Source organism: Ornithorhynchus anatinus, chromosome 5 (assembly GCF_004115215.2).
Source record: "Ornithorhynchus anatinus isolate Pmale09 chromosome 5, mOrnAna1.pri.v4, whole genome shotgun sequence".
NCBI lineage: Eukaryota > Metazoa > Chordata > Mammalia > Monotremata > Ornithorhynchidae > Ornithorhynchus > Ornithorhynchus anatinus.
The window spans coordinates 38,470,524-38,486,963 of record NC_041732.1 but is presented as its reverse complement, the minus strand read 5'-3'; the positions used below and the strand labels follow the sequence as shown (position 1 = coordinate 38,486,963).

General features: G+C 44.1%; 1 protein-coding gene across 1 annotated transcript in view; it reads right to left on the bottom strand.

The window, feature by feature from the left end:
- Positions 1-12,197, bottom strand: part of PLEKHA2 (pleckstrin homology domain containing A2) — a 68,390-nt gene extending 56,193 nt beyond the window's left edge. The window contains exon 1 of the mRNA XM_029066531.2: positions 12,036-12,197. The gene's annotated coding sequence lies outside the window, so the exon portion shown is untranslated. The remainder of the gene's footprint in view (positions 1-12,035) is intronic.
- Positions 12,198-16,440: the final 4,243 nt, after the last annotated feature.

Sequence of the window (16,440 nt, the reverse complement as noted above, 5' to 3'; positions counted from 1 at the left end):
TCCCTCTCTCCTTCCCTCTTGGGTCTCCCGTCTCTCTTGCTTCTTTTTTCCGGGTTAATTACGTTTCGTATCAAAGCCAAACCCAACCCCGGATGTGAGTACAAATGCTCCAAGCCTGCCCCGGGGAGCGGGAGGGGAGGTGGGGGGAGGGGAGGAGCAGCAGGGAGGACGGCGGGGAGGAGGAGGAGGAGGAGGACGAGGGGGAGGAGCAGCAGGGAGGACTGCACGGACGAGGAGGAGGAGGAGCATAAAGGACGACTGCAGGGAGGACGGCGGGTAGGAAGACGAGGAAGGGGTGCAGCAGGGAGGATTGCGGGGAGGAGGTGGACGAGGAGCAGCAGGGAGGACGGCGGGGAGGAGGTGGACGAGGAGGAGGCACAGCAGGGAGGACGGCGGGGAGGAAGAAGAGGGGCTGCAGGGAGGAGGAGGACGAGGAGCAGCAAGGAGGACTGCAGGGAGGAGGTGAACGAGGAGGAGCAGCAGGGAGGACTGCGGGGAGGAGAAGCAGCAGGGAGGACAGCCGGGAAGAGGAGGAGAAGCAGCAGGGAGAACTGTGGGGAGGAGGAGGACGAGGAGAAAGGGAAGACGGCAAGGAGCAGCATCACTTAGTGGCAAGAGCTGGCTTGGGAGTCAGAGGACGTGGGTTCAAATCCCACCTTCACCACTCGCCTGCTGGGTGACCTTGGGCAAGTCGCCTCGCTGCTCTGGGCCTCAGGGACCCCATCTGTAAAATGGGGATGAAGACTTTAAGCCCCACGGGGGACAACCTCATTACCTTGTATCGACCCAAGACTTTGAGCCCCACGGGGGACAACCTCATTAGCTTGTATCGACCCCAGCGCTTAGAACAGTGCTTGGCATATTGTAAGCGCTTAACAAATACCATCACTTTATCATTATTATTATTATTATTCTAGGCTCAAGGGGACGGACCCGTTCACACGGCCCGTGGGAGCGCGCGGGGAAGAACGCTTAGTACAGCGCTTTGCACACATTAAGGGCCTGATAAATACGATTGAATGAGTGAAAGGGGAGAGAAAGATGCAGCCTCCACGAGGGGGTGATCCTTCGCTCTCTCCTCTCCCCCGCGCTCTGCCATCAAACTTGGGAATCCGGTGTCCCCGGTCCCCGACCCAGACCCTAAAACGGGGGAGAAAGTCTCGGCCGCCAGCACTTTTCATCTCCCTCCCCAAATCCAGCCCTCCAGTGTCCGCAAGCCTAGGGGAGATGCCACACCTCTGACCCCCCTCCCCAGCTGTGTGCCTAATAATAATAATAATAATTATGGTCCTTGTTAAGCCCTTACTATGTGCCAGGCACTGTTCTAAGCGCTGGGGTAGACACAAGATAATAGGACAGATGCAAGCTAATCAGGTTGGACATAGTTCATGTCCCATAAAGGGGACAGTCTTGATCCCCATTTTACAGATAAGGGAATTGAGGCACAGGCAGGTTAAAGTGGCTTGCCCAAAGTCACACAGCAGATGAGTGGCTGAGCCAGAATTAGGCGCCCTTTGACTCCCAAGCCCATGCTCTTTCCACTAAGCCATGCTGCTTCGCTTGCCTAGCCCCAAATGCACATCTCCTCCAAGAAGACTTCCCTGACTAAGCCTCTCCTCTTCTCCCATTCCCTTCTGCACCCTCTGACTTGCTCCTTCATTCATCATCCCACCTATCCCCAAAGCACATATGTATATATATCTACAGATCTGTAATTTATTTACCTATTTATCTACTTATATTAATGTCTGCCTCCCCCTCTAGACTGTGAGCTCATTGTGGGCAGGGAATGGGTCTGTTGTTACATCATACTCTCCCAAGCACTTACTACAGTGCTTTGCATACAGTAAGCGCTCAATAAATACCATTGAATGAATTAATGAAAATGCACTGAGTCTGCGCCGGACTGTGCCGGAACCGTGCGATGTTGCTACCTGGCCCCTCCGGCCTCCCTCCCCCAGCAGCCCACCAGCTTCGGCCCCTGGTGGCAGTGCTGATGGCCTGTGCAGCATTATGTGCCAGGCACTGTATTAAGCGCTGGGGTGGATACAAGCTAACTGGGTTGGACATAGTCCCTGTCCCATGTGGGTCTCAGTCTCAATCCCATTTTCCAGATAAAATAACTAAGGCACAGAGAAGTAAAGTAACTTGCCCAAGGCCATACACCAGACAAGTGATGGAGCCGGGATTAGAACACACGACCTTTTGACTCCGAGGCCCATCTCTAGCCATTGTGCCATGCTGCTTCTCATCCCCACCAGAGCCTTGAGGGCCACGGGCAGGGAGGAGGACAGCACAAGGTGCAGCACATGCCAAGGAATTTCATGGGCCGGACCCATTATGGCCCAAATGACTACAGCAAAAAGGTGATGCCATACAGTCAGCTTCCTGTCAGTAGAGATGGTGTTTACCAGCTCTACTGAACTGTATTCTTTCAAACACTTAATATAGTGCACGGCACAGAAAGTAAGCACTCAATACTCTTGACTGATTGACTGAGGCATATTGTAAGCCCTGTGATCCATCCAGCATAGAGTTTGCCTTGGTAGATACTGAGATCTTGGTCTTCCACATTAGCTAGCTCTTTTTCAGGATCCCTGCTAGACCTGTAAATCTCACAAGTCAGAAACCCTTCCCCATTTCTGGCATAATTCCAGAAAAAAGAGGCAGGTATAGAACACACATCTTCTGATTCCCAGAGTGGGGATTTTTTTTTTTAAGTATTTGTTAAATGCTTACTATGCATCAACCAGGCCCTATACTAAGCACTGAGCAGATATAAACTAATCGGGTTGGACACAATCCACGTCCCACGTGGTGTTCATAGTTTTAATCCCCATTTTATGGATGAGGTAAACTGAAGGACAGAGACCTTAAGTGACTTGTTCAAGGTCACACAGCAATCAATCAATGGTATTGATTGATCGCTTACTATGTGCAGAGCACTGTACTAAGCCCTTGGGAGAGTACATTACAACAGAATTAGCAGCAATGTTTTCTGCTGTACAGACAAATAGTAGATCCGGAAGTAGAACCCAGGTCCTTTTGACTCCCAGGCCCATGCTCTATCCACTTGGGCACACTGCTTCTTTTTCTACTGGAGTAGGGTTTATAATCCAATGGGAAAGGCATAATGGAAAAAAAAGGTACTGTATATACACTAGGTATATAAATAACTGAGGGCACATAAGCTTAGCCATAGAAATAATAAACATTTACACCTGTGTACCTAGAGTGGGAAGAGGCTGAGGGGGTTATGTACAAGCAAAGTGAAATATATTAAAACACAGAACTGCCCTTTCAGTTCAACAATGATGCTTCTGAGCTGGAATTTATCTATTTCAGGGTGTGTATCTATATGGTTTGGGGTCATCTGATCAACCCAGGAAGACTTCACGGGGAAATGAGATTTTATTTGACAATTAAATGATTCAAAGGGCCAAGTTTTGGCAAAACAGAACAGGGAAATTGTTTCAAGGAAAAGAGAGATAGAGGATGGCCTGGGCAAAGGCCTGCAGGTGGGAGGGTGGGAAAGAAAGAGCTTTATCTTCAGTACCTGCAGTGGATGTTGCCAGAACTTTATGTACTCTCACCTCACACTCCAAAATCACCCATTTGCAGAAGTCATAAATTTGCCAATTTCCAATTCCTCTTCTTTTCTCTCTCTCTCTCTCTCTCTCTCTCTCTCTGTATCTCTCTCTCTCTCTCCTTTCCTCCCTCCCTCTCACCCTCCTCATCTCCCCACTCTACAAAAAAAGAAAGTTTTTTCTAAATGAACTGATCTTCTTTTCCATTTTTAGGATTTCTATTGCAGGAAAAAGCAACCACTCGATAAGGTTTGCAAATATATACTTGTTTTATGGAAAAACATTTTGTTTGAGTGAAAGAAAAAAAACATGACCAAAAAGTTTTAGCCCTAGGGCAAATTGGACACAGCAAATGCTATGATTCTTTTGCTTCAAATGTAGATTTATCATTCTCAAAATTTCAAGCAGCATTTTCCATATGAAAGCAGAATGGATTCACCTGGGCGTCTTCTTGGCTTTATTTATTCCACTTCTTGCCTAAAATCACCCATCATCCTATTTCACTTGCCGTCCCCCACCCCTACTCCCATTTCTGCTGGATCAATCAATCAAGTACGATATTTACTGAGCATATAGTGTGTGCAGAATTTGCATTTGGGAAAATGCAATGGAGCAGGTAAACCCGATCCTTGCCTTCAAGGAGCATACAATCTAGCAGGGGAAGTTTACAGTCTGCCGAAAGGTTGGAGCTTCAGTATTTTCCTCTCTCCATAGAGAACACTCTTAAAAGGAAAGAGGTGGGGTTGCTTTAAGGGTGAGGGTGGGTTGGTGGGTGGGTATTCCCTTCTCTTGAGTGCCAGCCACACCCTCACCCTAACCCTCTTGATCTGATAAGGTATATCTGATAAGGTACATGCAGTACACCCAGTGGAACCCTAGTGGCTTGAAAGTGAATGTCTCTCCCTCCTTATCTATTTTTTTCTTTAATGGCATTTAAGTGCTTACTCTGTGCCAAGCACTGTTCTCAGCGCTAGGGGAGATGCAAGATAATCAATCTGGACACAGTCCATGTCCCACATGGGACTCATAGTCTTAATCCCCATTTCACGGTTGAGGTAACTGAGGCCAGAAGAAGCTAAGTGACTTCTCCAAGGTCACACACCAGACAAGTGGTAGAGCTGGGAGTAGAACCCAGGTCCTTCTGATTCCTGGGCCCAAGCTCTATCCATTAGGCCATGCTGCTTCTCTTTCATCCAGAAAGGACTTTAGCATTTGGAAAATAAGGATGCTATTTATTATTTATACATAATTCTTACTATGTGCTGAGCACTGGGGAGAACAGAATTTAAACAGAATTTATTTTAGTAGGAACTATCCCAGGAAGTCTAATAATTCTTCCTTAACCCCAAAAAGCTTGCACAGGAAGCCTATACTCCAGGCCTGTTTGCTGGAGTTATTCATTTGCTTTGATATATCTTTTAATTTTTCAATTTCACAAAAAAGGGTTTGTGGTGTTTTCTTGTTTTGTTTTGGGTTTGTTTTTTTTTTTTGGTCTTTGACTATTTGACAACATAGTATGCCATTCAGCAACTGATCAAATGGACTCCATCTAGGAAATTCATTTTTTCCATACCCAGAGATGCTTATATCATAAAGTTACATCCAATATGGGATGATGAATCTTGGTTTTTTTTTCACATTCGTTTTTAGAAAATATGCCAAGAGAGTCATAGCAAAGGTCTCTTTCATTCTCAACTATTCAACCTCAACTGCTTGAGTGTAGTACGGAGGGAGCAGGATTTACTCTTGCCATTTTACAATGGAGAACTGAAGCATAGAAAAGTCTCTTGCATGCTCAAAGTTATTGAGCCAAACAGTAACAAAGGCAGTGTCTGAATCCAAGAGTCCTCAATCCTACCCCAAGACTGGACAACAATCTGCCTATGCAATGCCGGGCTCCAAATGACTGTTGGGAAAAGGATCAGAAATTGAGGTAGCAGAGGACCCTAGGGAAGGTGCAGTGTGGCCTAGTGGAAAGACAACAGGTACCTAGGAGTCAGAGGACCTGGGTTCTAATCCCAGCTCTGCCACTTGTCTGTTGTATAACCTTGGGCAAGTTACTTAACTTCTCTGCCCCTCAGTTACCTCATCTGTAAAATGGGGATTAAGACTGTGAAGTCCATGTGAGGTCCAACCTGATTATCTTGTACCTACCCCAGCACTTAATACATTACATGACACATAATATGTGTTGAACAAATATCATCTAAAAAATGCAATTAAGATTAGAGGAAACATTGACAGTGATTTCCTTTAGGTAGCAAGGGTCTGAAGAGGAGGCAAAGAAATCCTGGTTGTGGAACATGAGAGGAAGGGACACTTAGGTATGTAAACAAAAAGGGAACTAACAGATACCCAAAGGAAGTTCTGGCCAAAAAAAAAAAAGCCTGATTCAGTAATTCCTTCAGATTTATTCTCTTCTCTTGAAATGAATCATAACCCTCCTCTTGCAGCAACTCCCTCTTAATAATCAAATGATAGCTATTCATCGAGGCTGAAATGACACCTTTTTCAAAAACGTGAGATGCAAGCATTTTGGGTTTCTGGATTTATAGAACTGCCGTGCGACAATGACTAAAGCTGGCCTATTGAATCCACATGAGGAGAGTAGTTAACGTTACTGAGGAAGTTCTAGCTTTATAATTCGTAACTGGTATTATTCATATCTTGGGTTCAACCTTTTTAGGCCCATTATGAAATCAATTTAAAAAGAACACCCCACAATCCACTGTGTATATCAGACTTAATAGAGGTGATTTCTCCCTAGAGAAGATATTTTCTTTCTATTAGTTGATCTATTGGTCTATATGCTTTTTATTTAATCTGCCAATGCATTTCTTTATAAACTATCAAAATAGCTGCATGACATGTCAGTTCTACTTGTATAAGGATACAGCAAAGTTTATTCTTCTTATTTTATAGGTAGAGAACTGAGGAACAGAAAAGTCTCATGCTTGTGCAAGGTATCACAGCAAGAAAGTAGCAAAAGCCAGGCCTAAAAACTCCTCTAGACAGCAACCTCTTCATACACCAAAGTCTCCTCCTCTAGTCAGTCAATTGTATTTATTGAGTACTTACTATGTACCCGGCACCATACTAAGCGCTTCAGAGAACACAGCATAACAACACATATTCCCTGCCCAAAATGCACTTACAATCTAGACAAGGAGGGAGGGAGAAGTAGGAGGGAGACTAAAGTGAGTTTGATGTCATTATCCCATTCATTATCTATCCTGGTGCCCACACAGTGCCTGACACAGAATAATTGACCAATGGTATTTATTGAGCACTTGCTGTGTTTAGAGCACTAGACTACATAAGTGCTTGGGAGAGGACAGTACGACCGAGTCAGTAGATGTGATCCCTGCCCGCAAGGAACAGACAATCTACCTGGTGGGGAGGGGGAAAATTAGGCTCTCAGGTTCTGTGCAGGGGAAACACCCTAACCAATCAACCACCAGCCTGAACTCAGGCTCCATCGGGGTGAGTTGTCAAGAGTCTCAAATGGGAATTTTCTCTAGACTGTAAACCTGTGAGCAGGGAATGTGTCTACCAACCAATGTGTCTCTTGTATTATACTCTCCTAACTGTTTAACACATTGCTCTGCACCCCTAACTGCTTAACATATTGCTCTGTACCCAACAAGTGCTCAATAAATACCACTGATTGAATGAAGGACTGAATCCTGGTGTACTAACTTCCAGTCCACTAGTGCTCAATACTCATCATCAAGGGTATTTATTGAGTGCTTACTGTGTGGAGGACACTCTACTAAGCTCTTGGGAGAGCAGAGTACAAAAGAGTTGGCATTCATGCTCCCTGCCTGCAACCATCTTACAGTCACTAGACAAGCGGCACTTTAAAAATATGCTGGATTTGAGCTTTTTCATTCTGCACTTTTTTAGTACAGTACATTGTTTTGCAAAATACTTCCACCTCTGTGCCCTGTTCCTATATTAATATCTGAATTTTTACAGTCCAGGACAAAAACTGGCAGTGAGCCCAGAAAAGATGGCGAGACGTGACATCACTCTGTTTTCATTTAGGGTACCCGGCCCAGTCCGGTCCGGTCTGGTCCATTTGTAAGACCTCCCTGAAATGTGGTCAGCATTGCATCTATTCACATTTAATCTCATACTACATACTGAGAGGTGCAAAACCTGATCAGCAGCTTGAACTTTTAAGCCCTATTGAAACTCATTATGAGTCACTGAGACACAGGTAATTTGCTCAGGAATCTTTACTTCATCTTCACTAATTTGTATGATGACTCCACGAGTCTGTCAAACTCTATTAAAATTAAGTGTAGTGTTGGCTAAGAGAATTTAGCTGACACCGGCTTAATTCCAACTATTTTAGCAATTAAAAAAAAGTTAAATTTGTTTATCCCTCAATTTAATGTAAAATAATGCTGTGGCTGTTCTAATCAGATGAACAACTAAGTATAGTATTTTCTGGGTGGCCTCAAATATCCCAGCGTTGGTTTACTAGTATAATAGGACATAGTGCTCAGCAATGCTACGTGCTTGCAGTTTCTTCAAATGGACTTTCTGCATCGATTCATTCATTCACTTGTATTTACTAAGAACTTACTGTATGCAGAGCGGTTACTAAGTGCTTGGGATAGTACGATACAACAATAAACAAACGCATTCCCTGCCCACAACAAGTTAATAGTCTAGAGGGACTTGGAAGGACTTATAGGGAAGCCACAGGTATTTGGAATAGTGCCAGGGTCTGCCATGGGTGTCCTGGGTAGGCTGAGCCAGGCCAAGCTCCTTCCCCATTTGGAGGCCACTGCAGAGCTGGAGTAGTCTCACTGCCCTCTCCCTGGGGTTCCAGTGGAATTCGTGACCTGCTTCCATCAGCAATCTCCAGAGCTCACCGCCACAGCACCAAAGGACACCCCATCTTCCCAGGGATCCCTAGACTCTCCCCTCATCTGGTCAACTTTAAAACCTATTAGATTGGAGAAGGCCCTGGGGTGTAACCCATTCCCCTAATTTGGGGGATCAGACTTTGGCAAGGGCAAAAGAAAAGATGAAAATATGCCTATATATTTTCATACATCTCCAAATAGATTTGTCTCTCGATCCTGGCAGTTGATAGTGAAAAGAATGGTTATTGTATTTTATATTTGAGTGAAAAAATCAGGACTTAATCCCTTCTGCCGAACTTTCCCCATCCACACCACCTTTTTTTAAAAAAAGTTTCCCTAAATCCCCTTTTGACATCTAAGGCAGATTGCTGCTGCTGTCTTCTCCCCCACATACAAAGAAAAGGGAGACTGAATTACATAACTCACATCCTTAGGGAGTCCCCGTCAGCTTCCCACACAGTTTTCATGAACGATGCTTTGCCAAATAAAAACTGTATTAAAAATTTTTATCCGGCTCCCGATTTGAGCTAAACTATTGGGGGGGGGGGGAGGACCGAGGGGTATTTTTGGTTTTTGTCTTTGGTTGTTGCAAGGATAGTGGCTGGAGACAGAAAGTTTTTGTTTTTTTTTTAAATGGTATTTCTTAAGGGCTTACTGTATGCCAGGCACTGTACTAAGTGCTGGGCTAGATACAAGGTAATCAGGGTGGACATCATCCATGTCCCAAAAAGCGCTCACAGTTTTATTCCCCATTTTACAGATGAGATAGTGAGGCATCTAGAAGTTAAGTGACTTGCCTAAGGTCACACAGCAGACAAATGGCAAAGGTCCTCTGACTCCCAGATCTATGCTCTATCCACTAGGCCACACTACTTCTTTAAGGTTCTTTAGTAGTGGATTTCTGCTCTCTTTAGCTGTCATCTGTCCACCCCCCAAAGCTCCTGAGGTTCTGAACCTCCCTCCCCCCATCCCCCCGCACCTCCCCACTACTTTCTTCTAAGCGTCCTGTTATACCATGGACAGGGGACTGGGAAGTCCTATCTGACTCCGAACCACCTGGACAGAGGAGCTGGTCCTGGAGAATTTTTGTGTAGGTTGTAAATTCCTTGTGGGCTATCTTGTCTAGCCACTTTATTGCATTGTACTCTTTCAAACACTTTAGTAGTGTGCTCTGCACACAGTGAGTGTGCATTAAATACTACTGATTGATTGATCAATCCCTGACCAATCTTTTCTCTCGACTTTTTGATCATTGCTTCTTTCATTCATTCATTCAATCATATTTATTTAGCGCTTACTGTGTGAAAGCACAGTACTAAGTGCTTGGGAGAGTACAATAATACTCTTTGCCTACAACGAGCTCATGATCTCCTCTCTGCCACCCCGTGCCAATTCTCTATTTGCTCCAGTGGGCTTTATGGGTCCATGTGCAGGAGGTCCAGCACCATAATCACAATATTACGTTTTGTGAGGTAACCCAAGTCTAGGAACTTTTAAGGTCAACTAGAGATTGTTTTGCAATCCGGTTGAAAGTATCTTATGGGATCTCCAAAATTATGTGTTTGATCTTTTTCATCGATTTCACATATTTATTTGCTGATCTCAATGTAGTAAAGACCATAATGGCTAAAACAAGACCTCCAAAAGAGAAGAGCGTCCCCAGTAAGGTCTTTTCAGAGGATGGAATGGCAATCAGAGGGACTCTGAACTCTGAAATTAATCAGTTGGGTAGACGGTTTTGTTCCTCAATCCAAAGGCCCTGACTGAGCTAACAATAATAATAACAAATACCATAATTTGTTAAGCACTTACTATGTGCCAGGCATTGTTCTAAGCACAGGGGTGAATACAAACTGGGGTGGACACAGTCCCTGTCCCATACTGGGCTGACACTTTCAATCCCCATTTTACAGATGAGGTAAATGAGGCACAGAGAATTGGGGTGACTTGCCCAAGGTCACACAGCAGACAAGTGGTGGAGCCGGGATTAGAACCCATGATCTTCTGACTCCCAGGTCCGTGCTGCTTCCCTGCACCAAGTGGCCAAGTCGCAGAGATTAGTTCTAAAGCTATGTATGTTACTGAAGCACCTTGCCCAGGCTGACTAAACACTGACTTTGAGTTCTTTGTCTGTCTCACAACCAACTCTTCGCCCATGTCCTGCCCTTGGCCTGGAACACCCTCCCTCTTCAAATATGACAGATGATCACTCTCCCCACCTTCAAAGCCTTATTAAAAGCACATCACCTTCAAGAGGTCTTCCCTGATAAAGCACTAATTTCCTCTTCTCCCACTCCCTTCTGCATTGCCCTTGCACTTGGATTTGCACCCTTTATTCCTCTCTCAGCTCCACAGCACATAAGTACATATCCATAATTTATTTATTTATGCTAATGTCCGTCTCCCCACCTAGACTGTAAGCTCTGTTATACTGTATTCTCCCAAGCGCTTAGTATAGTGCTCTGCACACAATAAGCACTCAATAAATGCAATTTATTGATTGACTGATAGGAACATTATTCGGCTCAGTGTGGGCAGGGAATGTGTCTACCAACTCTGTTATGTTGTACTCTCCCAAGCTCTTAGTACAGTGCTCTGCACACAATAGAGTACATATCCAGAATGCTTGAGAGCAGTATCATGAGAGGGCATTAGGAGTCAAAGTTTTTTTTATTTTCACTTTGCTGCCTGGAGTCAGTTAAAGTACCTAAAGTAAAGGAATTTCTGTAAGCTGGTCAGAATCCAAATCAGTTAACACCAAACCACTGGGCTCTTCCCAGTATTTCCTTAGATCAGTACAGCTCTGCCCACTCCCCTATATTTCTTTGTCTTCTCTACACTCCCTCCCCATCTTAACCCTTGGTTGCTGTCACCACCCACTTTCTTTTCCATTTGTTCTCCCTTTGCCTTTTTCTTTCCAACAGGAGAACAAAGAATGAAAAGGGAAGAAAACCCAGCAAAATATAAGAAAATTATTTTACTGGGATGGTAGGGGAATGTGGAAGGGTGGCAGCATTCACCTTTTGAACACTTCTGATTTGGCCCCTTTCAACAGAAGATTCCTTGAAGGCAGGGGCTAAGTGAAAGTCATATTTTGGGGCCACTACTTACTATACTTGGTCCTTAGCAAATAGTAACAGTAAGAATTTCCAACAAATCCTCTTCCTGTAGTATCTATCTATCCTAGGCAGTTTCCCTAGACAAGATACTGTCCTGAATCCCAACTGCCTAGCTGGGGAGATTGGTGCTTCTCTCCACCCTTTCCTCTCCCCTCCTCTCCACCAGAAAAAATTTCAAATTCAAGAATCTCTGTGACCTCTCTGGAAGGGGGAGAAGGAGGAGTGGGGGAGGGGGCGGGGAAGAGGAAGCAAGCTTTTGGAATGGACTGCAACGGCTCAGATCCATTTGGGATTAAATAAGAATACTCTTTCCCCTCCTCCACCCCTTTTTCTTAAATCTTAGCAAACACAAATATTTTTCTAAAGAGCGTGCCACCTTGTCATTTGGACTTCAGACAGAAGGGAACCCATTTGAAGCTAGCGGATGTCCATGTGGACGTGACACTTACCCCTTCTCTGGTTCTTGCAAAATGAACTGTCTTCCCAAAAACCGGATTATCTTGGACAAGACAAATGGAAAAGACTCCCTGTCCCAAAGGGTGGGAGATCATCCACTCGCTGCTAAAAGTCTAGATTTTGGTCCTGCAGTCTCAGGAGACTGTAGAACAGTTCCTGTTTCAAAGACAGACTTTTTGAAACTGATTAAGTTCAGAAGTTGGTTGTTGTTTTTTTTACCCCACCCACCCACGTGATCCTGCTAAGAGTCCTTTTGGGGACAATTTTCTCTTCTGAAGATTTAAACAGACCTGGTCTTCTATTACTTAATATTGCAATTGTTAAGTCATTCTTTTGGTAGCTAAATAAGAAAGAGAGAAAAGAGAAAGAAAGAAAAAAGAAAGGAAGAAAGAAAGAAAGAAAATGAGAGAAATGCTACACATCTAAGCGTTTCCTGTGGTTTGGTCCATTTTTAGAACAGGTTTTTTATTTTTTTTTCTCTTCCTTTCCATGCTGAAGACATCACTCAAGCACTTTTAATTACCCCCATCTGTGTCTTCTCCCTTTGCCTACCTATATGTCCCCATTTAGGGTTCTAGGCAGTATCTTAACTAGTTTATAGAGCTTTAACTCAGGGAGGGTGAATCGAGCTAACATAAAGCCTTATTTTTAGATCTGCATAATCTAGGTACACTGCAGGTTTCAGAAGGAATGTGTCCTCCAGAGATTTCAGAGTCAAAGGTATGACACAGTGTCTCCATGGCTCCCCAAATGCCTATTTTTCATGGACTTCCTCCTAAATCCTGTCCAAATAGGCTCAATACTGGCACCAGGTCATCAAAACAGGTACCAGATTTGAAAATGGGTGAGATCTTAATTCTCCACTTTATGCTCAGTCTGAATGTTTGGAAGGCAAGAGAATTTCTCAACAAGAATGTACCGTGAGAAGGCAGGAGTTAGTACAGCTTCTTTGTGATTCTGTCTGAAGGCCAACTCAGGGAACCAGAACAACACTGAGTTCTACAGGAGTCAGGTCTGGGCCAGCATCACTCACATCCATATCATCATCATCATCATTATTATCAATGGTATTTATTGAGTGCTTACTAATAATTAATAATAATAATAATAATTATTAGTATGGCACTTGCTGGCACAGAGTAAGCACTGTTCTAAGCACTGGGGTTGATACAAGTTAATCAGCTTGAACACAGTCCTGTCCCACTTCAGGCTCACACTCTTAATCCTTATTTTTTACAGACGAGGGAAATGAGGCACAGAGAAGTTAAATGACTTGCCCAAGGTTACACAGCGGAGAAGCGGTGGAGCTGGATTTAGAACTCATGACCTTCTGACTTTGGGTAGAGCACTGTATTAAGCGCTTGGGAGAGAACGATACAATGGAGTTGGTAGGCATGTTCCCGGCCTACAACGAGATTACAGTCTAGAAAGTAGAAAAATATTAATAAAAATAAATAATTTATAATATGTAATTTATAGATTTGTACAAAAGTGCTGTAAGATTGACAGAAAGACCCTAGGTTACCTAAAAGTGAAAGATCCAAGTATATAGACTACTCAGAAGGGCGAAGGAAACCAGGAAAAGAGGGCTTAACTGGGGAAGACGTCTTAGAGAGATGTGACCTTAATAAGGCTTTGATGGTAGAAAGAGTGATGGTCTGGTATATATGGAGGGGGAGGGAGTTCCAAGGTAGGAGAGGGACATGGGAAAGGGGTCAGTGGTGAGATAGATGAGATTGGGTCACAGTGAGTAATCTGGAGCTAGAGGTGCAAAATGTGCAGACTGGTTTGTGGTAGGAAATCAGTGAGGTGAGGTAGGCGGGGTGAGCTGATTTTTTTTAAAGCCAATGGAAAGGAGTTTCTAAACTCCTTTCTGTTTGATTTGCAGGTGGATGGGCAACCACTGAAGGTTCTTGAGAAGTGAGAAGACATGGTCTGAACTTTTTTTAGAAAAATGATCTGTGCAGCAGAGTGATGAATGGGCTGGAGTGGGGAAAGACAGAAGACAGGGAAGTCAGCAAGGAGACAGTTGGCAGTAGTCAAGGCTGGATAGTATAAGTGCTTGGATCAGTGTAGTAGCAGTTTGGAAGGAGAGGAATGGGAGGATTTTAGCAATGTTGTGAAGGTAGAACTGACAGAATTTGGTGACAGATTGAACCTGTGGGCTGAATGACAGAGATAAGTGGAGGACACCATGGTTAGGGGCTTGTGAGATAGGAAGCTTAGTGGTATTGTCTACAGTTATGGGAAAGACAGGAGGATAGGGTTTAGTTGGAAATATGAGAAGTTCTATTTTGGCAGTTGGGAATATGAGAATTTCTGTTTTGGACTTGTTTAGGTCAAGGTGCCAGTGAGACATCCAAATAGAGATGTCCTGAAGGAAGGAGGAAAAATAAGACTGGAGAGAAGGAGAGAGGCCAGGGATGGAAACGTAGATTTGGAAATCATTCATTCATTCATTCAGTAGTATTTATTAAGTGCTTACTATGTGTAGAGCACTGTACTAAGTGCTTGGGATGTACAATTCGGCAACAGATAGAGACAATCCCTGCCCAGTGATGAGCTCACAGTCTAAACGGGAGAGACAGGCAGCAAAGCAAAATAGAACAAAACAAGACAACATCATCAAGCTAAATAGAATCAAGAAGATATACACCTCATTAACAAAATATATAGGATAATGAATAATATACACAAATGAGCACAGTGCTGAGGGGAAGAGCAGAGGGTAAGGGGGGCTCAGTGTGGGAAGGCCTCTTGGAGGAGGTGAAGTCTCAGTAGGGCTTTGAAGAGGGGAAGGGAGTTTGGCGCATGTTAGGAGGGAAGGCATTCCAGGATAGCGGTAGGACGTGGGCCGGGGTCGACGGCGGGATAGGCGTGAATGGGGTACCGTGAGGAGGTGAGCGGCAGAGGAGCAGAGTGTATGGGGTGGGCAGAAGAAAGAGAGAAGGGAGGAGAGGTAGGAGGAGGCAAGGTGATGGACAGCTTTGAAGCCAAAAGTGAATCATCTGCGTAGAGATGATAATTGAAGCCATGTAAGTGAATGAGTTCTCCAAGGGAGTGGGTGTAGATGGAGAAAGGGACCCAGAACTGAGTGACTTAGTCATCACTGGACTAAGTACTGTACTAAGTACTGGGGAGACTATGTGGAAGGCAAATTGCCCTGGTTCCTGGCCTACAAGAGGCTTGCTTTTTAGAATGGAAAGGACACAACAATATCCTCAAAAGAGTCAGGGGTCCTAGTGGAGAGCACTCTCTGCTGAAGCAGAGAGTGAAGCAGTATGATCAAATGGATAATAATTAAAATAATGTTGGTATTTGTTAAGCATTTACTATGTGCAGAGCACTGTTCTAGGCACTGGGGTAGATACAGGGTAATCAGGTTGTCCCACGTGAGGCTCACAGTTAATCCCCATTTTACAGATGAGGTAACTGAGGCACAGAGAAGTGAAGTGACTTGCCCACAGTCACACAGCTGACAAGTGGCAGAGGCGGGAGTCGAACCCATGACCTCTGACTCCAAAGCCCAGCCTCTTTCCACTGAGCCACGCTGCTAGAGCATGGGTTAGGAATTAGAAGGACCTGGGTTCTAATGCTAGTGATGCTACTTGTCTGCTGGATGATGTTGGGCAACTCACTTCATTTCTCTGTGCCTCAGTTACCTTATCTGTAAAGTGGGGATTAAGACTGTGAGTTCCATGTGGGACATGAACTGTGCCCAACCTGATTAGCTTGTATCTACCCCAGTGCTTAATTAGTGCCTGGAACTTAGTAAGTGTTTAACAAATACCTTAAAAAAAAAAGCCCAGGAACTTCAGATTAGTCCCAATTCTGCCACTGTCTTGCTAAGGGACTGTGGATAAGGCAGTTACCCTTTCTAGGTTTCATTAGAACAGTGCTTTGCACATAGTAAGTGCTTAACAAATACCATCATTATTATTATTATTATTATTTGGGAAATAGGATGGAAGATTCCCTGACCTTTTCCTACCTCCCATAAATATGGTGAGGGGAAATGGGATAATTGCTTTCTCAATCAATCAGTCAATGGTCTTTATTGAGCACTACCATGTGCAGAGCACTATACTAAGCTCTTGGGACAGTACTATACAACAGAGTTGGTAGACACTTTTTCTGAACTCCTCAGGGGAAAAGGCGACCTAAGAGTTGAGCAACACATCCATTGAATGTTAAATCAACTTGTCAAGATTCTGCTAAACCAATCATGAAACCTTATCTCAAAACTTGATGAGCTTTCTAGGCAGTTGATTTAGATTCTTCTCATTGTCAGCAAAATTCTTTTGTTGATCCTTGGAGATAAAGTGGCTCTGATTCTGTCAGTAATCATGGTGGAAAAAAGCTTTAGGCTTCAGTACTGATTTATAGGGCAGGAATGGG